The 24352-nt window shown below is 46.2% G+C and overlaps 1 protein-coding gene across 2 annotated transcripts in view; it reads right to left on the bottom strand.

Moving 5' to 3' along the window:
* LOC140399484 (tubulin alpha-1 chain-like) overlaps positions 1-8574 on the bottom strand; it is a 39730-nt gene extending 31156 nt beyond the window's left edge. For both annotated transcript variants that reach the window (XM_072489060.1, XM_072489061.1), the window contains exon 1: positions 8095-8574. The gene's annotated coding sequence lies outside the window, so the exon portion shown is untranslated. The remainder of the gene's footprint in view (positions 1-8094) is intronic.
* Between the last annotated feature and the right edge of the window lie 15778 nt (positions 8575-24352).

Below are 24352 nucleotides of genomic sequence, written 5' to 3' on the forward strand. Positions count from 1 at the left end.
AAAACGTAGACGCCAAAATACTGGCCAAGATCCTGGCTAAAAGGCTGGAGAACCAGACGGTCTTTGTAAAAGATAGACAGCTAACATTGAAAATCAGGCGCCTGCTGAACATGATCATGTCCCCTTCCGGGGAGAGAACACCAGAGATGATCGTCTTCCAGGATGCAGAAAAGACCTTCGACAGAGTCGAGTGGAAGTACCTCATAGAGGTACTGGAGCGGTTTGGGCTCGGATCAGGGTTCACCTCCTGGGTGAAGCTCCTGTCCAATGCTTCCATGGCAAGCATATGGACGAACAACACCAGCAACCAGTACTACCAGCTGCACAGGGGCACCAGGCAGGGATACCCGCTGTCCCCACTGTTGTTCACCCTAGCGATCGAACCACTAGCGATCGCTTTCAGAACAGCAAAAAACTGGAGGGGCATCCAAAGGGGAGGCAGAGGGCACAGAGTCTCGCTCTGTGCAGATGACCTGCTCCTCTACATCTCAGATCCACAAAGCAGCAAGGAAGGAATCATCGCGCTCCTGAAAGAGTTTGGTGCCTTTTCGGGCTACAAACTCAATATGAGCAAAAGCCAGATCTTTCCGGTGAACCCCAAAGGGGGAGGGGCAGCGCTGGCGGGACTACCGTTTACTCAGGCCCGACACAAATTCCGCTACCTGGGGATCCAAATCACCCACGACTGGGTAGGGGTTCACAAGTGGAACCTGACCAGTCTGACACAGGAAGTCAAAAAGGACTTGCAGAGATGGAACACGCTCCCACTCTCCCTCGCGGGGAGAGTGCAGATGATCAAAATTAACGTGCTGCCCGGTACCTCTTCCTACTTAGATCCATCCCGATCTATATCCCCAAGGCCTTTTTCAACTCACTGGACAAGTTAATCATGCCGTTTGTATGGGGGAGGGGAAGAATGCTAGGATCCCAAAAAAGGTCCCACAAAAAACAAAGTCCAGGGGAAGGCTAGCCCACCCAAACATACAATACCACTGGGTAGCGACAGCAGAAAGAATAATGGGATGGATTAAGGAGCCAGAAGTCGAGTAGGTATGCGCGGAGGAGGCCTCCTGCAGGTGGACCTCGCTCCGGGCCCTCGCCACGGCGGCACTCCCATCCTCACCCAAAAAACACTCCAGCAGCCCAGTGGTGGTAGCCACCCTCCAGACCTGGAACTAATTACAGCACAATTCGACCTGACCGAAATGTCCGACAAAGCCCCAATCTGCAATAACCATAGGTTCGTGCCAACGCTCACTGACGCCACCTTTAAAAAGTGGAGACAGGTCGGGGGGACACTGACAGTCAGGAACCTAGACACCGATGGCAGGGTCACAACACAGGACTAACTGACAAAGAGATTTCAACTAGCTGGTTTAGCTCAGTGGGCTAGACAGCTGGTTTGTGATGCAGAACAAGGCCAGCAGCGCAGGTTCAATTCCCGAGCTTACCCGAACAGGCGCCGGAATGTGGCGACTAGGGTCTTTGCACAGTAACTTCATACTTGTGACAATAAAAGGTTATTATTATTATTAGCTAAGGGCAACAAACTCAGATACCTGCAACTTAAAAAACTTCCTATGGAAGGAGACAAGGACGTACCCACGGCCACCGTGACAGACACTAATAGAGAAATTATTGCAAGCAAACATTCTGGATAGAGGAAACTGTAGCGACATGTACGTACGACTGGTAGAGAGGGCCGACACTGTACTGGATGCGACGAGGAAGAAATGGGAGGAAGACCTGGGGCTCAAAATAGGTTGGGGACTCTGGAGTGAAGCACTACATAGGGTCAACTCCACCTCCACGTGCACAAGACTCAACCTAACGTAACAAAAGGTAAAACTTAACAAGAACCCGAATGAGTAGGTTCTTCCGGAGGTGGAGGACAAATGTGAATGGTGTCAAGGAGACCAGGCCAACCACGCCCACATGTTCTGGTCTTGCCCCAAACTTGCTGGGTACTGGACAGCCTTCTTCGAGGCAATGTCCAAAGTAGTGGGGATGAGGGTGGAGCTGTGCCCGAAAGTAGCGGTCTTCGGTGTATCAGACCAGCCAGATCTCTTCATGGGGAGGAGGGTGGACGCTCTTGCCTTTGCCTCCCTGATTGCCCGTCGTAGAATCCTGCTCGGCCGGCAGACTGGCTGTCTGACCTATCGGAATTTTTCCAAATGGAGAAAATCAAATTTGCCATCCGGTGGTCGGAAGATGGCTTCCTCAGAACACGGGAGCCATTCACCCAACTGTTCCGGGACCTGTTTGTGGCCAACAACAAACAAATAAATAATCAAGTAGCCAAGAGCTAGGGGAAAGTAGCCAAGGAATGAGAAAAGAGAGGGAAGGGTGGGAAGACCCAGGGAGGGGGTGGAGAATAGTGCAAGAGGGGGTAGCCAAACACAGCTCAGGGTGGGGAGCTGCAGAGAGGGAGAGGAAGGGGTAGAGGGGGGCAAGGAAGGGGGGGAAGAGGAGATAGAAGGACAGGGGATAAAGAATAATAGAGGCGGGCCAGAGGGGAGGAAAGACGAGGGAACACAAACTGGAAGAACACGGGAAACAACAACGACAAACACAGCAGGGCAACAGAGAGTAAGAAAGTACAGGAGGAAGGAACGGCAGACGGCCGAGGCAAACACACAACAGCAACAGCGAAAACCCACCGGGAGAAGCAAACAACACTCGGGCATTGTCCAGGTGCCCCGCCCACCCAGTTTTTGTTGTGCTTGTTCTGTATGTATTTAATTTAAAAAGACAGAAAAGGGGGGGAGAAAGTCCCTCCCCCATTGACAATGACATGTATAACATAAGTTGAGAATTCTGAATTCTCCCTCTGTGTACCCGAATAGGCGCCGGAATGTGGCGACTAGGGGTTTTTCACAGTAACTTCATTGCAGTGTTAATGTAAGTCTACTTGTGACAATAAAGATTATTATTGTTATTAATTGTCTCTCTGTTGCCTCGATGTATATACACTTCCCCAGTTTTAATTTTCCCAGCTCTTGCTTTTTTGTTTAATTATGTCGTGTTTTTGTTATCTCTTCTGGGTTTCTCTATGTGTACATCTGTAAATATGGCATGTATAAAAAAAATTATAAAACATTTTTAAAAAACACAGCCTTCAGGCTGTCAAATGCCTGTTGACACTCCGCTGTCCACTGAAATTTGTTACACTTGTTCAGCAAGTCTGTCAGTGGAGCAACCACGCTGCTAAAATTCGGCACAATTTTAAGGTTAAAAACCAGTCATGACAAGAAATCGCATTATATTTCTTCGTGTCAAGGGTATTGGAAATTCCCCAATAACTTTTGGTTTCACATCCCGTGGGACCATTCGACCCTGTCCAATTGTATGGCCAAGGAACGTGACTTGGGCTTTTCCAACCTCACTTTTGATTAGGTTTACCACCAAACCCGCCTCCTGAGGTCGATCGAATAACTCCATCAGATGCCTCAAATGTTCTGTCCATGTCTAACTAAAAATTACCAGATCGCCGATGTATACCGCACAATTGGGTAATCCTGAAACGACTTTGACAATCATTGGGTACCGTCCGGTTTTGGTACCATCACTATGGGTGAGCTCCATTGGCTGCAACCCACTTCAATTGTGCCATTTTCAAGCATACTTTCCATTTCTTTTTGAACCTGTGCCAATTTTAGAGGTTTAAGTCTATATGGATGTTGTTTAATTGCAACAGCATTTCCCACATCTACATCATGTATAAACATTTAAGTACTTCCCAACTTAATTCCACAAACTTACCCATGTGATATTAATAACTCTTTCAGGTCAGTTCGTTTTTCCTCTGGAAGGTAACTCAATAATTTATCCCAATTGTTAAGAACATCCTCGTTATCCAATTTAATTTGAGGAATGTCAAATTGAGAGTCATCTGGATTTGGTTCTTCACTTTGAGTTAGAATCACTAAAACCTTCTTTTTTTCTCTCCGTCCCTTTCAAAATACCTTTCAAGCATATTGACATGACACACTCGGTGAGTTTTCCTTCTATCTGGCTTTTTTACCAAATAATTCACCTCCCAACATTTCCTTTCAATCTGATAAGGTCCACAAAACCTTGCTTTTAAAGGTTCACCTACCACTGGTAACAACACTAAAACTTTATCACCACTGGCAGAACTACAAACTTTTGCTTTCTTGTCCGCTTCCTGATTCATCACATGCTGTGCAACTTTTAAATGTTGTCTAGCAAATTCACCTGCTCTATTTAATCGTTCCCTAAAATTTGACACGTAATCCAATAATGTAATTTCATACTGCTCACTCACCAATTTCCCCTTAATCAATTTAAGACCATGTCCATAAGACATAGGAGCAGAATTAGGCCACTTGGCCCATCGAGTCTGCTCCGCCATTCAATCATGGCTGATATTTTCTCATCCCCATTCTCCTGCCTTCTCCCCATAACCCCCTTTTGATCAAAAACCTATCTATCTATCTCTGTCTTAAAGACACTCAGTGATTTGGCCTCCACAGCCTTCTGCGGCAAAGAGTTCCATAGAACTCTGGCTGAAGAAATTCCTCCTCATCTGTTTTAAAGGATCGTCCCTTTAGTTTGAGATTGTGTCTTCTGCTTCTAGTTTTTCCGGCAAGTGGAAACATTCTTTCCATGTCCACTCTATCTAGGCCACGCAGTATCCTTTAAGTTTCATTAAGATCACCTCCCATTGGGGTGGCATGTGGCACAGTGGTTAGCACTGGGACTGCGGCGCTGATGACCAGGGTTCAAATCCAGGCCCTGGGTCACTGTCGGTGTGGAGTTTGCACATTCTCCCCATGTCTGCGTGGGTTTCACCCCCACAATCCAAAGATGTGCAGGTTAGGCGGATTGGCCACGCTAAATTGCTCCTTAATCGGAAAAAAATAATAATTGGGTACTCTAAGTTTATTTTAAAAAAGATCCCCCCCCCCTCATCCTTCTGAACTTCAACGAGTACAGACCCAGAGTCCTCAACCGTTCCTCATATGACAAGCTCTTCATTACAGGAATGGTCCTCTTACCTCATGACCAAAAATCTGTTCATAAGGACTGAATTTGGTTGACTCATTAGGTGCATCCCTAAGTGCAAACAATATAAATGGAATTCCTTTATCCCAATCCTCTGGATAAGCTTGACAATAAGCCCTCAATATTGTCTTTAATGTCTGATGCCACCGTTCTAACATCCTGCGATTCTGGATGCTACGCAGTTGATTTAAATTGTGTTACTTCGAAGCTATACATTACCTACTTGAATAACTTTGAGGTAAAGTTTGATCCTTGATCCGATTGTATTTCTGTGGGTAGTCCATATTCAGTAAAACATTTAAGTAACTCCTCCACAATCTTTTTAGCTGTAATATTGCAATATGGAATGACCTCTGGAAACCTCGCAGACACATCCATTATAGTCAAAAGATATTGATTCCCACTTTTCGTTTCAGGCAGCTGTCCTAAGCAATCAATTAAGACCCTTGCAAAAGGTTCCTCAAATGCTGGAATGGGTATTAAGGGCGCTGGTTTTATCACTGCTTGAGTTTTTCCTATCACTTGACATTTGTGACATGATCGACAAAATGTAACTACATCTTTAAGTAGTCCAGGCCAATAAAAATATTTTTGGATTTTAGCTTGAGTTTTCCTTACTCCCAAATGACCTCCCACTGGTACCTCATATGCTACTCGCAACACCTCCTTTCTATACCCTACCGGCAATACTACTTGATGAACTTCTGACCACTTTTAATTCACCTGCATTTGTAGAGGTCTTCATTTTCTCATCAAGACATCACTTTTACGGTAATAACACTCTGGTATAGACTCAGATTCCTCTTCTGTGTATGCTTTCTGATACATCCGTTTTATTTCTATATCTTTCTGTTGTAACTCTGTCAACTTTCCTGAACTAAAAATATCCGCCTCATCCACCACCTATTCTTGTTCTTTTCCAACCACCTGATCAAAAATCTTTTTCAGACAATTGAACTTCAACTTTATCTTCACTCTTTGATTTCTCCTCTTGTCTTAACCTGTGACTTTGCGACCTTGTTACTATACACCAGGAAAAATCCCAGGATATTCATCCTTCAACACTTCAGTTGTTTGATTTTCCACTGGCTTATCAACCACTGTCGGCATCACTCCCACCTGCGATCTAGCTATATTACCCAAAATAAACTGTATTCCTGGACAAGATAGTTTCTCTATTACTCCTACTACCACTTCACCACTCTTCATTGGACTTTCCAACCTCACCTTATATAATGGAACATTACTCTTCTCACCCTGAATTCCATATATTACCACCTTTTCTGGCAATATTCCTCCAAAACACCTCATCTCTGACCATGAAAGATTGACTAGCTCCCGTACGTCTCAAAATTCTGACTTCTTTACCTAGTCCTCCTGGTACACATGAGTAAACTTTACCCACACAAGTAAATTATTCAAAGAGATCTGGCACTTTCTTATCAATCGCCTCTTGATCAGGCTGTACATTCTTTTGCACCTCCTTCACTTCAATTGGGCTTTCCTTTCTCACTTTAACAAACCCCACTGGCTCATCCTATTTTACCGCATCACCCTTCCCAGTGCTTTTCTTCAACCCTCAAAACTGTGACTTAATTTATTACAGTAAAAACATCTCAAACTTTTCACTTCTCTTCCACCCGGATTTTCTTTTTAACTTGAGGTACACTATTCTTATTATCTCCCATCAGATCCCCTTTACCTCCACCACGAGTATTTCTCTTTTCCCTAGTTTCTATCCCTCACCGGCTGAAACTGATGTCGGAAACCAAACTTTGATTTATGAACTAATTCATAATCATTGGCTGCCATTTCTGCTGCTAATCTCACAGTTTTAACCCTCTGTTCTTCCACATGAGTTCTCACTCTCTCAGGAATTGAATTTTTAAACTCATCCAAAATGATCATTTCTCTAAGAGCTTGATACATTTGGTCTATTTTCAAAGCCCTTATCCACCTATCAAAGTTACTCTCTTTGATCCTTTCAAACTCTATGTATGTTTGACCAGGATCTTTCCTTACATTTCTAAACCTTTGTCTGTAAGCTTCAGGCATATGCATGTAAGATGGACTTTTTCACCTCCTTCACCGATCCAGATACTTGCTTTGAGTGATGCAACCACTTCACCAGCTCTACCTACCTACCAACTTTGTTTGAATTAGTAATGCACACATGTTCTGTGGCCATTTCAGCTACCGCCGCAATTACCTCTTATTTTGTATTTTGTCAGGCAATGTTAAATGCCTGACAAAATAAAAGCCCTTTTTTAAGTCTTTGTTTGTAAGGTACTGCGCGTGACCTTCTCCCGCCCCCAAAACTTCTGAGCCTCTGAAAGAGCCATTATCCACAACACACTCCCTATTTAAACTAGAATACAACACCTGAAAAGCAAATACAAATATGCTCACCCCTCATTGTCTATAAGTTCACTAACCAATCACTAAAGATAGAGTTTTATCCCGGACTAGCCTCAATTTTGTTACGGACCAGGGGTTAAAAACTCTAAAGTACAATATGGAGTTCACCTGACCTAAAGCTTTTTTGCTGAATTTGGCTAGAATGAGCCCATGAGCCGTCACTTGAGGTCTGATTCAACAGTCTTCCGAGACAATCAAACAAGCTTTATTCGAAGAACTTAGTTAACATTTATATAAAAACCCCACAGCTACATCTATGTATAACACTTAATGAATTGCCCCTTGACAAAATCCCATAAACCAAAAAACCCTCTTTTTAAGGGCGTGGCCAAGCACTCTGCATTCTCACTTGCAGAAGACTGGGTTTTCATGAGATTTTGACCCTGTCTCACCAGCAGATTGAAACCCTTCAGGAAAGCAAACTATACCAAAACAGCAGGTAGCTATAATCAATGGCCTTTTCTCGGAACTCTTTATAATGAAAATAGAGACAGGCCAAAACACGCCTGTTCTCTGTCTGAGTCCACAGCAGCCAAAACGTGGAAGTGAAACCAGAAACAGTTCAGAGCCACAGGTCAGCTCCACCCACACAATGACATCACTGAAGCCATGTGATAAGACAAAAGCCTTTCTTAAAGGGACACTTACATGACACTCCTGTACTTGATCACACTTTAGTTGATCTCTGACCGCCTGTATTTGATCCATCTCGATTTCAACTCTGATCCCCCCTGTATTAATCCCTCGTCAGTTGAACTCTGATCTCCCTGTATTTGATCCCTCTCTAGTTGATCTCTGATCTCCCTGTATTTGATCCCACCTAGGTGATCTCTGATCTCCCTGTATTTGATCCCTCATCAGTTGATCTCTGATCTCCCTGTATTTGATCCCTCTCTAGTTGATATCTGATCTCCCTGTATTTGATCCCTCTCTAGTTGATATCTGATCTCCCTGTATTTGATCCCACCTAGGTGATCTCTGATCTCCCTGTATTTGATCCCTCACCAGTTGATCTCTGATTCCCTGCATTGATCCCTATCGCGCATTTGTGGCATCCGGCTCTACTTGATTCCTGACCCTCCAGCTAAGTCATAGATCTCTCTTTGACGCCTGGATCTCCCCCTCGTGCCGCAGCTCCAGATGTTGCCGGCCGTTCATTTTTGAATCAATCATCTCGCGCTCCTCTGCCCGCCACACACGCGCGCGCAGGGCATACCCATAGCCGCCACCCCCTCTCCCTACCGCCCCCCCCCCCCCCAACAAGCGCACGGAATCCCTTTGCTACAGCCGTCAGGCGCACAGCAACTCCAAACCGCTCGACACCCGCACGCCACCCTCACTGCGCATGTGCACTCTCGGCCGGCCCCGCCTCTTCACTGCGCGCATGCCCAGAACCGTCCCGCCAGAAGAGCGACGGCTCCCCGCCCAACGATTCTGCGCACTGGCGCAATGAGCCCGCCCTTGAAGTTTGCGCATGCGCCGTGCACTCCCCCCCCCCCCCCCCCGCGGTTTGGCGCATGCTCAGTCGCCTTTTGGTCAACCCTGCGGCCTGTGGCCTGGGAGGCTTTCCAGAAACTCCCTGACTGGACTGTTCTCAGGATCCGGAAAACGATTCCCCCAAACACTGGGGAAGGATTTCACGTGACGCAAAATGTTATCCACGTTCTTTTTTTTCACCATTGTGAAATCGGAAATTACACCCAGTTAAGAGTTAAATACAGAATTACAGGGAGTCAGCAACAGAGGGATCAACTGGTTCATACAGAGTGTGATTCCACGAAACAGACAGATTGGGAGCCAGTGGATAAGGTAGTGAGAGATCCAGTGTATTAAATAGAGTGAGATCCACTAGTCCAGATAATTAAAGATCCTCTGGTTCAGACAGTGTCAGATCCTCAGGTTCAGACAGTCTCAGATTCTGATTCCGACAGTGTCAGGTCCTCTGGTTCAGACAGTGTCAAATCCTCTGGTTCAGTCAGTGTTAGATCCTCTGGTTCAGACGATGTCAGATCCTCTGGTTAATTCAGTCTCAGATCCACTGGTTCAGACAGTGTCAGATCCTCGGGTTCAGCCACTGTGAGATCCTCTGATTCAGATAGTGACAGATTCTCTGGCTCAGACAGTGTCAGACACTCAGTTTCAGACAACGCCAGATCCACTGGTTCAGTCACTGTCTCATCCTCTGGTTCAGTCAGTGTCAGATCCACTGGTGCAGCCAGTGTCAGATCCTCTGGTTCAAATAGTGTCAGATCCTCTGGTTCAGATAGTGTCAGATTCAGCCAGTGTCAGATCCTCTGGTTCAGCCTGTGTCAGATCTTCTGGTTCAGATAGTGTCAGATCCTCTGGTTCAGATAGTGTCAGATTCAGCCAGTGTCAGATCCTCTGGTTCAGCCAGTGTCAGATCCTCTGGTTCAGTCAGTGTCAGATCCACTGGTGCAGCCAGTGTCAGATCCTCTGGTTCAGATAGTGTCAGATCCTCTGGTTCAGATAGTGTCAGATTCAGCCAGTGTCAGATCCTCTGGTTCAGCCAGTGTCAGATCTTCTGGTTCAGATAGTGTCAGATCCTCTAGTTCAGCCAGTGTCAGATCTTCTGGTTCAGATAGTGTCAGATCCTCTGGTTCAGATAGTGTCAGATTCAGCCAATGTCAGATCCACTGGTTCAGTCAGTGTCCGATCCTCTGATTCAGCCAGCGCCAAACCTTCTGGTTCAGACAGTGTCAGATCCTCTGGTTCAGATGATGTCAGATCCTCTACTGGAGACAGTGTCAGATCCTCTGGTTCAGCCAGTGTTTTATCCTCTGCTTCAGACAGTTGTCAGATCCTCTAGATTAGATAGTAGCTGATCCTCTGTTTCAGACAGTGTTACATCCCCTGGTGCAGACAGAGTCAGATCCTTTGCTTCAGTCAATGTCAGATCCTCAGGTTCAGTCAGTATCGGGTTCTCTACTTCAGATGGTGTCAGATTCTCTGGTTCAGCCAGTGTCAGATCCCCTGGTTCAGACAGTGTCAGATCCCCTGGTTCAGTCAGTATCAGATCTTCTGGTTCAGACAGTGTCAGATCCTCTGTCTCAGGCGGTGTCAGATCCTCTGTTTCAGCCAGTGTCAACCTCCCGTACAGCCTCCCCGAACATGTGGTGACTCGGGGCTTTTCACAGTAACTTCATTGATGCCCCCTCGTGACAATAAGTGATTTTCATTTCATTTTCATTTCATTTCAGATCCTCTGGTTCAGACAGTGTCAGACCTTCTGGTTAAGACATGGTCAGATCCTCTGGGTCAGACAGTGTCAGTCCCTCCTGTTCAGACATTGTCAGATCCTCTGGTTCAGTCTGTGTCAGATCCACTGGTTCAGACAGTGTCAGATCCTCTGGTTCAGTCAGTGCCAGATCCACTGGTTCAGTCAGTGTCAGATTCTCTGGTTCAGCCAGTGCCACATCCTCTGGTTCAGACAGTGTCAGATCCTCTGGTTCAGCCAGTGCCAGATCCTCTAGTTAAGATATGGCCAGATCCTCTACTGGAGATAGTGTCAGGTCCTCTGGTTCAGACAGTGTCATCCTCTGATTCAGACAGTCAGATCCTCTGATTCAGACAGTGTCAGATCCTCTGGTTCAGCCAGTGCCAGATCCTCTATTTCAGATAGTGCCAGATCCTCTGGTTCAGTCAGTATCAGATGCTCTGGTTCAGGCAGCGTCAGATCCTCTGGTTAAGATACGGCCAGATCCTCTACTGGAGATAGTGTCAGATCCTCTGTTTCAGCCAGTGTCAGATTGTCTGGAGCAAACAGTAGGTGGTCCTCTGGTTCAGACAGTGTCAGATGCTCTGCTGCGGACAGTGTCAGATCCTTTGATTCAGCCAGTGCCAGATCCTCTGGATCGGACACTGGCAGATCCTCTGGTTCAGTCAGTGTCAGATCCACTGGTTCAGACAGTGCCATATTCTCTACTGCAGACAGTGTTGGATCCTCTGCTTCAGACTGTGTCAGATCCTCTGGTTCAGACAGAGTCAGATCCTCTGGTTCAGGCAGTGTCAGATTCTCTGGCTCAGACAGTGTCCGATTCTTTGGTTCAGCCAGTGCCAGATCTTCTGGTACAGATGCTGTCAGATCCTCTGGTTCAGTCAGTGTCCGATTCTTTGGTTTAGCCAGTGCCAGATCCTCTGGTACAGATGCTGTCAGATCCTCTGGTTCAGTCAGTGTCCGATTCTTTGGTTCAGCCAGTGCCAGATCCTCTGGTACAGATGCTGTCAGATCCTCTGGCTCAGACAGTGTCCGATTCTTTGGTTCAGCCAGTGCCAGATCCTCTGGTACAGATGCGGTCAGATCCTCTGGATCAGACAGTAGCTGATCCCCTGTTTCAGCCACGGGCAGATCCTCTGATTCATCCAGTGTCAGAGCCTCTGGTTCAAACCGTGTTATATCCCCTGGTACAGACAATGTCAGATCCTCTGATTAAGTTAGTGACAGATCCACTGGTTCAGGCAGTGTCAGATACTCTACTGCTGACAGTGTCAGATCCACTGATTCAGTCAGTGTCAGATCCACTGGTTCAGACAGTGTCAGATCCTCTGGTTCAGCCAGTGTCAGATTCTCTGGTTCAGACGGCGTCTGATCCTCAGATTCAGACAGTACCAGATTCTCTGGTTCAGACAGTGTCAGATCCTCTGGTTCAGTCAGTGTCAGATCCTCTGGTTCAGACAGTGTCAGATCCTCTGGTTCAGACAGTGTCAGATCCTCTGGTTCAGTCAGTGTAAGATCCTCTGGTTCAGACAGTGTCAGATTCAGCCAGTGTCAGATCCTCTGGTTCAGACAGTGCCGGATCCTCTGGTTCAGACAGTGGTGGATCCACTGGTTCAGACAGTGGTGGATCCACTGGTTCAGACAGTGGTGGATCCACTGGTGCAGACAGTGTCAGATCCTCTGGTTCAGACAGTGGTGGATCCACTGGTTCAGACAGTGCCGGATCCGCTGGTTCAGTCAGTGTCAGATCTTCTTGTTCTTTTTTTTCTATAAATTTAGAGTACCCAATAATTGCTTTCCACTTAAGGAACAATTTAATGTGGCCAATCCATCTAAGCGGCACATTTTTCGGTTGTGGGGGTGAAACCTACACAGACACGAGGAATGTGCAAACTCTACACACACAGTGACCCAAGGACGGGATTTGAACCCAAGTCCTCACCGAAGTAGGCAGCAGTGCTAACTACTGTGCCATGTGCTGCCCCCCTCTTGTTCAATCAGTGTCAGATCCTCTGCGTCAAAGAGTGTCGGAGCCATTGGTTCAGATGGTGTCAGTTCCATTGGTTCAGATGGTGTCAGTTCCACTGGTTCAGACAGTGTTGGATCCACTGGTTTAGTCATAGTCAGATCCTCTGGTTCAGACGATGCCAGTTCCGCTGGTTCAGTCAGTGTCAGTTCCTTTCGTTCTGACAGTGTCAGATTCTCTGGTTAAGACATAGCCATATCCTCTGCTACTGAAAGTGCCAAATCCTCTGGTTCAGACAGTGTCCGATCCTCTGTTCAGACAGTGTCAGATCCTCTGGGTCAAACAGTGGCTGGTCCTTTGGGTCAGACAGTGTCAGATCCACTGGTTCAGACAGTGTCAAATCCTCTGGGTCAGACAGTGGCTGACACTGACACTGGTTCAGTCAGTGTCAGATCCTCTGGTTCAGCCTGTTGCAGACCTTCTGGTTCAGTCCGTGTCAGATCCTCTGGTTAAGACATGGCCAGATCCTCTGCTCCAGAAAGTGTCAGACCGTCTGATTCAGTCAGTCATTGTCAGATCCTTTCGTTCAGACAGTGTCAGATCCTCTGGTTCATCCTCAGCATTGTGAGGGAGTGAAATCCAGGATATTGACACAGCGAAAGTGAGAGAAGGGTGATAAAAGTCAGGCTGGCGAGTGCATTGGAGGGTAAAATCCAGGTAGTAGATGCAACAACACACACAGGGGCTACAGGGTGTAAATTATTATCTTCCCCATGTTCGTTACGGAGTACAAGCTCCCTTGCTAAGGGCGGGGATCTTTATTAACCTCGGTATAAAAGGTTGGACAATTAGGCACCACCAGAACAGAAACCTGAGAGGGATCTACCAGGCAGTATATACATCGTGTTGGAAATGAAACTACGGGGTGTCAACTCCCCCTGTTCTTAGTAAACTGGCGGCGAAGAGCGAAGAGTTAACTGGTTTGCTATTGATGCTGCAACCTACTCGGCTGAGCTACCTCCCGATTTTTTGCACCCAGATTCGGATTTACTTGATTCGCCGCCATGCCTCTGGGCGGTTAGATGCATTTGACACTGATGTTGAAGATTGGAAACAGTACACAGAAAGGCTGTGTTACATCGTCTGGGCCAACAACATCACGGGATACAAGCACCAGGCGGTCATACTGTTGACGGCCTGTGGAAGAGCAGAAATTCGGGGGGGATCCGGAGTCTCACATACACGGCAGCACATGATAGGCAATTGTTTGACCAACTCTTGTGGCGCAACTCTTTAACCTGACCCCGTCGGTAATTGATCATTGGTTTAATGCGGTGGAGAGGTCCCCCGTGACTCTGTCACCGAGTTCAGATCACCACTCTAGTTTTGTGAGTATGGCTCCAGCCAAGGTAGGTGTCAGCCCCTGGCTGGGCTTTGCATCTAGATGACCCAGAAAAGGTTGAGGATCAAGCTGAGATGCAGCTGGACTGTTTATCACGGCCCTTTTTGGCCCCCTATTCGTGTCCCGATGCAGGTAAATGGCCATATGCTCTAAATAGAGTTGGACACAGGATCTGCCGTTTCTGTGATGGCACACAGCACCTTTGATCTTATAAAATGAGGTGTGCATGCTTTGACTTTGGCTGGCACGGCAACTCATTTGGTCACTGATAACGGGGGTTGACTGAATATTGTGGGATAGTTTATGGGCACCAATCTGTTCACCTTCCCCTCATTGCTGTGCAAGGAAGCAGTTCCAACCTGTTGGGCTGTGTTTGGCTACACCAGCTGCAGTTGGATTGGCAGCATATCCTCCAAGTGGATCTGTGTGTGGTACAGAGCAAGTTCCCCAAGGTTTTCCAGCCTGCTTGGGTATCATTAAAGGGGCCATGGCTAAGATCCAAGTGGACCCGGAGGCCCAACCCCAATATTTTTGTGACTGCCTGGTTCCTAACACTTTAGTGGGGAAAGTCCAGACCAAACTTCGTCGTTTGGAGAGTTGGGCATCATTAGGCGAGTGCGCTTCACCGATTGGGCGGCACCGGCGGTCCCCGTAATGAAGCTGGATAAGACAGTCCACCTTTGTGGAGACGATAAATTGACAGTGACCATGGCTTCGAGGCTAGACCGTCATCCTTTACCTCGCATCGACGATCTGGGTGCCACATTGGCCGTTGGCTGTACATCTATGAAATTGGATATGACCAACACTTATCTGCAGCTGGAGCTCGATAAATCATCATGGATGTACGTTACGATCAGCATGCACAGGGAGCTCTTTGAGTATACTCAGCTCCCATTCCTAGTCTCCTAGACGTGAGCAGTCTTCCAGCTCATAATGGAGAGCATCCTTTATCTTGCAATTTAGTTAGAAAACGTGCTAACCACAGACTAAGAACATTTGCAGAACCTCGAGGTGGTTGTGAAATTATGTGAAATGTTCAGAATACAAAGGGTTAATTTAATATCATAATTAACCACTATATGGAGCTAGATGCAGAACTATACAAAGCACTGACTCACAGGCTTCTGGGAGAAAGCTGGGGAAGACTGGAAAGGAGCAGTGAAAGAGTATGGAGTACAGTTATAGATAGAGTGTAGAGACTAGTGTAAGTAGAGTGTAGATTGTAGATTACTAGATTATTGTTTACTATCGGAGGAAGTGGTTGAGCTTCAATAAGTAGTGTAAATTAAAGTTAGCTTTGTTAATGAACTACGACATCCAGCCTGATAACAGAATCACAAAGAACACCACACAGTACCAGGAGTGCGTTCCTAAAAGTAAGCAGTGAGTTTAGCTTCTAAGAAGAAAAGAAGAACAAGCATGCCACTACACAAATCTTGGAGACAGCACCAAACTACTGATTGTAAGATCGAAGGTCTGAAAAAAACAGAATACTTCAGAATGACCGGTAAACTAAGTCTAAATTGGAAAAATTTCAAATAGCAATTTGAAGTTTTTTTTATCTGCCTCCGCATTGGAATCAGCTCCTGATCATCAAAAAATCGCGCTCCTGCTCAATTTGAATTCCCAGACGGTGAAGATAAGAAAAAATTTGAACGGGTCATGGACACATTTTTTATTTATTTTTTTCTTAAAATTTAGAGTACCCAATTCATTTTTTTCCAATTTCCAAGGGGCAATTTAGCGTGGCCAATCCACCTAGCTTGCACAATTTTGTGTTGTAGGGGCGAAACCCACGCAGACATAGGGAGAATGTGCAAACTCCACACGGACAGTGACCCAGAGCCGGGATCGAACCTGGGACCTCAGTGCCGTGAGGCCGCAGTGCTAACCCACTGCATCACCGTGCTGTCCCATCATGGACAAATTTACTGTTCATTGCAAAGCACAGGTGAATTAAACATACAAGCGTTAAATGTTCAGAAACGCAGCAGTTAAAAGGAGAACTGATAGATTAATTGAGAATTGATTTACGACTGAGAGTGCAGTCCTATAATTTTTCCTCTGCTGCAATTTGATGTTGCGGGATCAAATAGTGTTTGGTATATATGATGAGTGATTGCAAGAAAGATTACTAATAAGACCAATTTTGCCATTAGAAGAAGTCATAAATCTTTCCAAGGCCAGTGAGCAAGCCACAAATGGATATGCAGAGTTCAGGGCTAAAGAAAAAGGCGCGAACTCGGGAAACATGACCGACGCCGTTAACCCTGTGGTGTAGTTCAGAAAACAGCGTGCCACTGATGGTGGCCATTTTGAAAGTGATGTCACCAGCATGATGATGTGCACAAGCTGTGGCCATGCCCAATATACAAAAAAAGTTGTCCTGCGAAAGGAAAAAATTGCTCGCGATGCAGCAAGTTCAATCATTTTGCCTCACAATGTCATTTTACTTCAGTGATACCATCAAACAACTCAACATCATTCGATAGATATAAAATGGTACAGAGTATACAAAATGAAGGACATGAAGAAAAAAGTTAAAATTCAATTAATGATTCCTCTAAGTTTACTCTGCATGGTAGAAGCGATGACCGAAGTTAATGCGCTGGACACTAATGATAGAATGAATTAAAGATTGGTCTGTAACACTTAACATTAATGGGTCTGATGTTGCATTCAAGCTGGATACAGGTGAACATGCAAATTTAATCACAGAGACAGATCTAAAACAAGTGAACAAGATTCCAAGAATTAAAAAATCAAACTAGGTTGACAGACTACAAGAACGCAATAGTGACAAAAGGTTCCTGCTGCTTCACTGCACAGAATTGTGACATCTGTATGCCTTTGGATTTTGAAATTGTGGATGATACGAAGTCATCATTAATTGGGGTAGATGCATGCATAAAATTAAATTTGTTGCAAAGAAATCAGACTGCCATCACATCTCAGCATGAAGCTGAAGGCAAAGAACTGGTTGTCGCAGACACATTGTCAAGAGCGTCGAATTACAATGATGAGGGCCACGGTAGCACAGAGGTTACCACTGTTGCTTCACAGCGCCAGGTTCGATTCCTGGCTCGGGTCAGTCTGTGTGGACTCTGCACGTTCTGCCCACGTCTGCGTGGGTTCCCTTCAGGTGCTGTGGTTTCCTCCCACAAGTCCCGAAAGACACGCAGTTAGGTAATTTGGACATTCTGAATTCTCCCTCCGTGTACCCGAACAGCTGCCGGAATGTGGCGACTGGGGGATTTTCACAGTAACTTCATTGCAGTGCTAATGTAAGCCTACTTGTGACAATAAAGATTATTACAAAATTACAGAAAGCATTGGAAGTAGCACTCAATGTGGAAGCACATGCCACATTTGTCGCAGACATGTCACCTGTGTCTGATACAAAGCTAAGTTTAATCGGGATGAAACTGAAAAAGACACAGTACTTCAACGGGTGATCAAAAACCTAAGAGAAGGATGGCCGAATGACAGTTGAAACAGTTTCCAAAGTATCAAGGATGACCTGACTATTATAAATGGATTCCTGTTGAAAGGAGACAGAATTACAATACTGTCCTACTTACAAAGAAGTATTCTGGAAAAGATACATGAAGGGCATTAAAGGATAGTGAGGACGTTTCAGGCAGTCAGTATATTGGCCAGGCAATGTTGACAACTACGTACAAACTACGTTTGTCAAACACATCAACCATCCCAGTGTCAAGAAACCTTTGTAGCAAGTGAGATAGTCACAAACCCATGGTCAAAGGTTGGGATGAACCTGTTCTGTTTCAGAGAGAATGATTATTTTATAATCATTGATTACTATTCCAATTATCCTGAAGTCATAACATTGTCAGGTTTGACTGCTCACTCAGTCACAAGAGCAGCAAAGTCTATATTTGCTCGCTATGGCATTCCATTAAAAGTCGTGATGGATAATGGACCCTGTTTCAGTAGTTGGGAATGGTTGTCATTTCATAGAATTTACAGTGCAGAAGGAGGCCATTCGGCCCATTTGCAGAAGAATACAACTTCCAACACGCTACCTCGAGTCCATTATATCCCCAATCCACTGGGAAAGCTGAGAAAGGAGTCGGCAGAGTAAAACAACTGTTTAAAAAGGCATTTGATGATAAAAAGGATTTTTCGCTAGCGCTGTTAAGCGACAGAGCTACTCTTTGATGTCAGGATTGACGCCTGCCCAGATGCTCATGGGAAGGAAGATTCGTACAACTTTGCCTGCCATAACAATTCCAAACATGGATGAGCAGTTAATACATGAAAAAATAAAGCAACAGCAATGCAAGCAAAAATCTTTACTATTGTTACAAGACGGCTTACATTAACACTGCAATGAAATTACTGTGAAAAACTCCGAGTCGCCACATTCCGGCGCCTGTTTGGGTACACTGAGGGAGAATTCAGAAAGTCCAATTACCTAACAGCATGTCTTTCGGGACTTGTGAAAGGAAACTGGAGCACCCAGACGGAACCCACGCAGACACGGGATGAACATGCAGACTCCACACAGACAGTGATCCAAGCCGGGAATCGAACCTGGGACCTTGACGCTGTGAAGCAACAGTGCTAACCACGAAATCCAGATGGTGGTTGGTCAGACATTGCAAAGCTGTTAAATGAGGTTGCACCACGATCGTATGTCGTACAAACTGCGGCTGGACTGATGTTTCGTAGAAATCGACGAGCATTGTTAAAAGTAAAGTATTTGCTGTAGTTTCCAAAGCCAACTGTAACAAACCCAGACACCATGTTTTGTAACACTGACTTATCAACAGCGTTGTTACTGAATAGACATAAGGAACAGACGAGACAATTCCAATGACACTGCAAGTGCATTGAGAAGGTCAGAAAGGACAAGAAAACCACCAAATCGACAAAACGTGCAAAACACTAAGGACTAAGGTCTGGCAGATGGAATACAATGTTGACAAATGTGAGGTTATCCATTTTAGAACATAGAACATTACAGCGCAGTACAGGCCCTTCGGCCCTCGATGTTGCGCCGATCTGTGAAACCACTCTAAAGCCCATCTACACTGTTCTCTTATTGTCCATATGTCTATCCAATGACCATTTGAATGTCCTTAGTGTTGGCGAGTCCACTACTGTTGCAGGCAGGGCATTCCCCGCCCTTACTACTCTCTGAATAAGGAACCTACCTCTGACATCTGTCTTATATCTATCTCCCCTCAATTTAAAGGTATGTCCCCTCGTGCTAGACATCACCATCCGAGGAAAAAGGCTCTCACTGTCCACCCTATCCAATCCTCTGATCATCTTGTATGCCTCAATTAAGTCACCTCTTAACCTTCTTCTCTCTAACGAAAACAGCCTCAAGTCCCTCAGCCTTTCCTCATAAGATCTTCCCTTCATACCAGGCAACATTCTGGTAAATCTCCTCTGCACCCTTTCCAATGCTTCCACATCCTTCCTATAATGCGGCGACCAGAATTGCACGCAATACTCCAAATGCAGCCGCACCAGAGTGTTGTATAGCTGCAACATGACCTCATGGCTCCTAAACTCAATCCCTCTACCAATAAAAGCTAACACACCGTATGCCTTCTTAACAACCCTCTCAACCTGGATGGCAACTTTCAGGGATCTATGTACATGGACACCGAGATCTCTGCTCATCCACACTGCCAAGAACCTTACCATTAGCCCAGTACTCTGTCTTCCTGTTATTCCTTCCAAAATGAATCATCTCACACTTTTCTGCATTAAACTCCATTTGCCACCTCTCACCCCAGCGCTGCAGCTTATCTATGTCCCACTGTAACTTGTAACATCCTTCCGCACTGTCCACAACTCCACCAACTATAGTGTCATCTGCAAATTTACTCACCCATCCTTCTACGCCCTCCTCCAGGTCATTTATAAAAATGACAAACAGCAGTGGCCCCAAAACAGATCCTTGTGGTACACCACTAGTAACTGGACTCCAGTCTGAACACTTCCCATCAACCACCACCCTTTGTCTTCTTCCAGCTGGCCAATTTCTGATCCAAACTGCTAAATCTCCCTGAATCCCATGCCTCCGTACTCCCCGCATTGGAGATCTCTACTGCCTCCCAAAAATACATAAGGCCAACACACCAGGCCGCCCTATCGTTTCAGGCAATGGGACCCTGTGTGAGAACCTCTCTGGCTACATCGAGGGCATCTTGAAACCCATCGTACAAGGTACACCCAGCTTCTGTCGCGACACGACGGACTTCCTACAGAAACTCAGCACCCATGGACCAGTTGAACCAGGAACATTCCTCGTCACAATGGACGTCTCGGCACTCTATACCAGCATCCCCCATGACGACGGCATTGCTGCAACAGCCTCAGTACTCAACACCGACAACTGCCAATCTCCAGACGCAATTCTGCAACTCATCCGCTTCATTCTGGATCACAACGTCTTCACCTTCGACAACAAGTTCTTCATCCAGACGCACGGAACAGCCATGGGGACCAAATTCGCACCCCAATACACCAACATCTTCATGCACAAGTTTGAACAGGACCTACTCACCGCACAGGACCTTCAACCGACGTTATACACCAGATACATCGATGACATTTTTTTCCTTTGGACCCACGGCGAAGAATCACTGAAACGACTACACGATGACATTAATAAGTTCCATCCAACCATCAGACTCACCATGGACTACTCTCCAAAATCAGTTGCATTCTTGGACACACTCGTCTCCATCAAGGACGGTCACCTCAGCACTTCGCTTTACCGCAAACCCACGGACAACCTCATGATGCTCCACTTCTCCAGCTTCCACCCTAAACACATTAAAGAAGCCATCCCCTATGGACAAGCGCTCCGTATACACAGGATCTGCTCAGACGAGGAGGAGCGTAACAGACATCTACAGACGTTGAAAGATGCCCTCGTACGAACGGGATATGGTACTCGACTCATCGATCGACAGTTCCAACGCGCCACAGCGAAAAACCGGACCGACCTCCTCAGAAGACAAACATGGGACACAACCGACAGAATACCCTTCGTCGTCCAGTACTTCCCCGGAGCGGAGAAACTACGTCATCTTCTTCACAGCCTTCAACACGTCATTGATGACGATGAACATCTTGCCAAGGTCATCCCCACACCCCCACTACTTGCCTTCAAACAACCGCGCAACCTCAAACGAACCATTGTTTGCAGTAAACTACCCAGTCTTCAGAACAGCTCCGAAAGCTAGTGACATCGAAACAAACCTGTTGGACTTTAACCTGGTGTTGTAAGACTTCGTACTGTGCTCACCCCAGTCCAACGCCGGCATCTCCACATCCGTATTTTCTGCAGTAGCCTACCGTGGGGAACATTATCAAACGCTTTACTGAAATCCATATACACCACATGAAATGCTTTACCCTCGTCTACCTGTTCAGTCACCTTCTCAAAGAACTCAATAAGGTTTGTGAGACATGACCTACCCTTCACAAAACCGTGTTGACTATCCCTAATCAAATTATTCCTTTCCAGATGATTATAAATCCTATCCCTTATAAACCTTTCCAAGACTTTGCCCACAACAGAAGTAAGGCTCACTGGTCGATAGTTACCGGGGTTGTCTCTACTCCCCTTCTTGAACAAGGGGACAACATTTGCTATCCTCCAGTCTTCTGGCACTATTCCTGTAGACAATGACGACATAAAGATCAAAGCCAAAGGCTCTGCAATCTCCTCCCTAGCTTCCCAGAGAATCCTAGGATAAATCCCATCTGGCCCAGGGGACTTACCTATTTTCACACTTCCAGAAGAGAAACACAATTAGCAACATTATCTGGTGACATCTGACGGGACTCGACTTAGAAATGGCCTAACCACTCTGAGAGAACCCAAATTTGAATTGGAATCAAATTAGAAACAGAAAAAAAACACAAGTGTAAGAACAATACTGATCAACTCTCCGAGATTCGGAAGTGTGTTAATGCATGCGTACTAACAGGGATATAAGTTAAACCTGAGAGATTTTGTTGCGTAAAACTGTTGGGACTTTTGTAGGCTGGAAATTAGTGTAAGCCGTACCCGTGTTTACATCACCATTTTATCACCCCCTGTTCCAAAATCAGTCGAGAACCAAGATAGAGAAAATGGCAATGAAGGCAATGGAACGCCTTATGAACCCCCAGGAATTAAAGGTCGCAGCGACCAGTAGAGTAGGACAGTGTCCCATATGGGAAGAGGAGATCAGAAAGTATCTCAAACGGAAAGGATGGCCCCTTTGGAGTGAATTCTACGCGAACGATGAAACAGGTCCCGGAAGTATAGGGCATACTTGGTGGGAGAACCTGACATAGATCCATAGGAAGAGCTTAGGGAAAGCTCGCAAGCCGATGGCAATCGTATCCTGCTTGGCACAATTGACCGGCACAATTGCCCGGCACAGGAGGACATGAGGACGCTCGGACGCTCCGTCGAGAGATTGAGGAGAGAGAAAAGAGTAGCAAAGGAGATGTGAGTGAATATGAGAGAGAGAACAGGGAACTGAAAGAGCAGTTAGCGGCGAGGGACAAGGAGATGGCGGATGCCAAGCGGGCACACCAATCTTGTCTTGCCCATTTGAGCAGCTTTCAGTCCCAATATGACAAAGCCTACCAAGACACTGTAGCCACCTAAATTGGCCAACTCCCGATTTAAAATGGCGAACGGCAAAGGCTGATCCAGCAGCTGCAGGTTTGCTGTGTATTTACCTCTGAAAAGGCCAGACAACATCGATACCAGCGACCATCAGCATAACAAAGTAGCAGCCATCTGCATACTGATGAGCAATCCCCGGGAACAATAAGTAACATTTTGGACACACAAAGCAAAGCCAGACTCCTCGGCGTCAGCAGGAGCCAACACAAAGGAGATGAACGAGCACCTCAAGACCGCCCATCAATCAGGGAACCGCTCCAGTATGGAGAAAATCGAACCAAGCGATTGGGACAAAGCCCAATCACTTGGGACCAGGTCCAGGGTCCGCGCCGAAAGGCGGGAAGCCCCTGGGGACTATAAGAGTTAAGCCCCAAGTTCAAATCGCTCTCTTCATCTCTTCTTCCTGCACGGGTCACCCAGCAACATGAACCACCATTGACCGTGACCGGTGCAGTGATCGCCGACTGACGTAAGTCTTAATTCAACGCTCGCTACGAGATAGGCGCTCCTAGCTACCAATCCGTACCAACTTCGAATCCCGCAGACTCAGAACCCGAACGAAAGGCCATTTGTTCCCCTGACCTGGTGGGCCAGTCCGAAGTTAAGTATAGGCCTGTTAGTTGTAGAAGTAGCTTAGACGTAGAATTTGTGCATGAGTAGCGATTACTGTGTATAATAAATGTGCTTTGATTTAAATCTTACTAATCGTTGAATTGGGTTATTGGTCATTACTCAGACTTGAACCTCATGGCGGTATCATAAAGATACCTGGCGACTCGAGAGCAAAGGTAATAAAACAGAGCAATTGAACCAAGGAGAAAGTTAGCAACAACACGCAACACGCGGTGTTGGTAAGACAGGAAACAGAACAACAGGTTGAGCAGAAACAGTGTAACGACTTAAAAGCAGCCCGACGAGCACTCCACACTTCCACAACGGAACAAAGGCAGAGCTCGGTAAATCGCCGAAAGTGCCGGAAGCAAATTGCACAATTGCAATCTCTGCTTTCTGTCCAGAATGGGTTCCGGACACGTTTGGACCCCAATTAGACAAAGGAACTGGCCCCGACTGGCAGGAGTTAAATGAGACTGCCCACAGATATGTGCATGGCACATGTACACAGGACAGACCCCAGAAACGACAAGCGTCCCAACCCCCGACTGCACAGGCAGAACACACCCCTATGAACCCTGTAACCATACAGCGCAGGGCCACAGCAGAAGGAGACCCAGATTTTCTATACACTACCCCGTTAACCGTCACCCAATTACGGGACGCGTGTGATAAAATAACACCCTTCCTACCCACATCGGACCCCCACCAGTTCTTTGCAAGGGTGAAACAACAGGCGACCATGTAAGGCCTGGATGAAAAGGAGCAAGTGAAGCTCACAGTTTTGAGCCTCGACCCTTCAGTCATGGCAGCCCTTCCCAACCCACAAAATGTAGGAGGAGGCACACTCCAAGAAATGCATCCAGCGATCCTAGATGCGATCGGCTATAACAAAGGAGACCCCGTAGAAGGCCTATACAAGTAGGCAAAAGAAGACAGAGCACCCCACAGCATTTGCTGGAAGCTTGTTGATACATTTTACTGCAGTGTTTGGAGAGTTAGCCTGCGCCCATT

Source organism: Scyliorhinus torazame, chromosome 22 (genome assembly GCF_047496885.1).
Source record: "Scyliorhinus torazame isolate Kashiwa2021f chromosome 22, sScyTor2.1, whole genome shotgun sequence".
In the NCBI taxonomy this organism is placed as follows: Eukaryota; Metazoa; Chordata; class Chondrichthyes; order Carcharhiniformes; family Scyliorhinidae; genus Scyliorhinus; species Scyliorhinus torazame.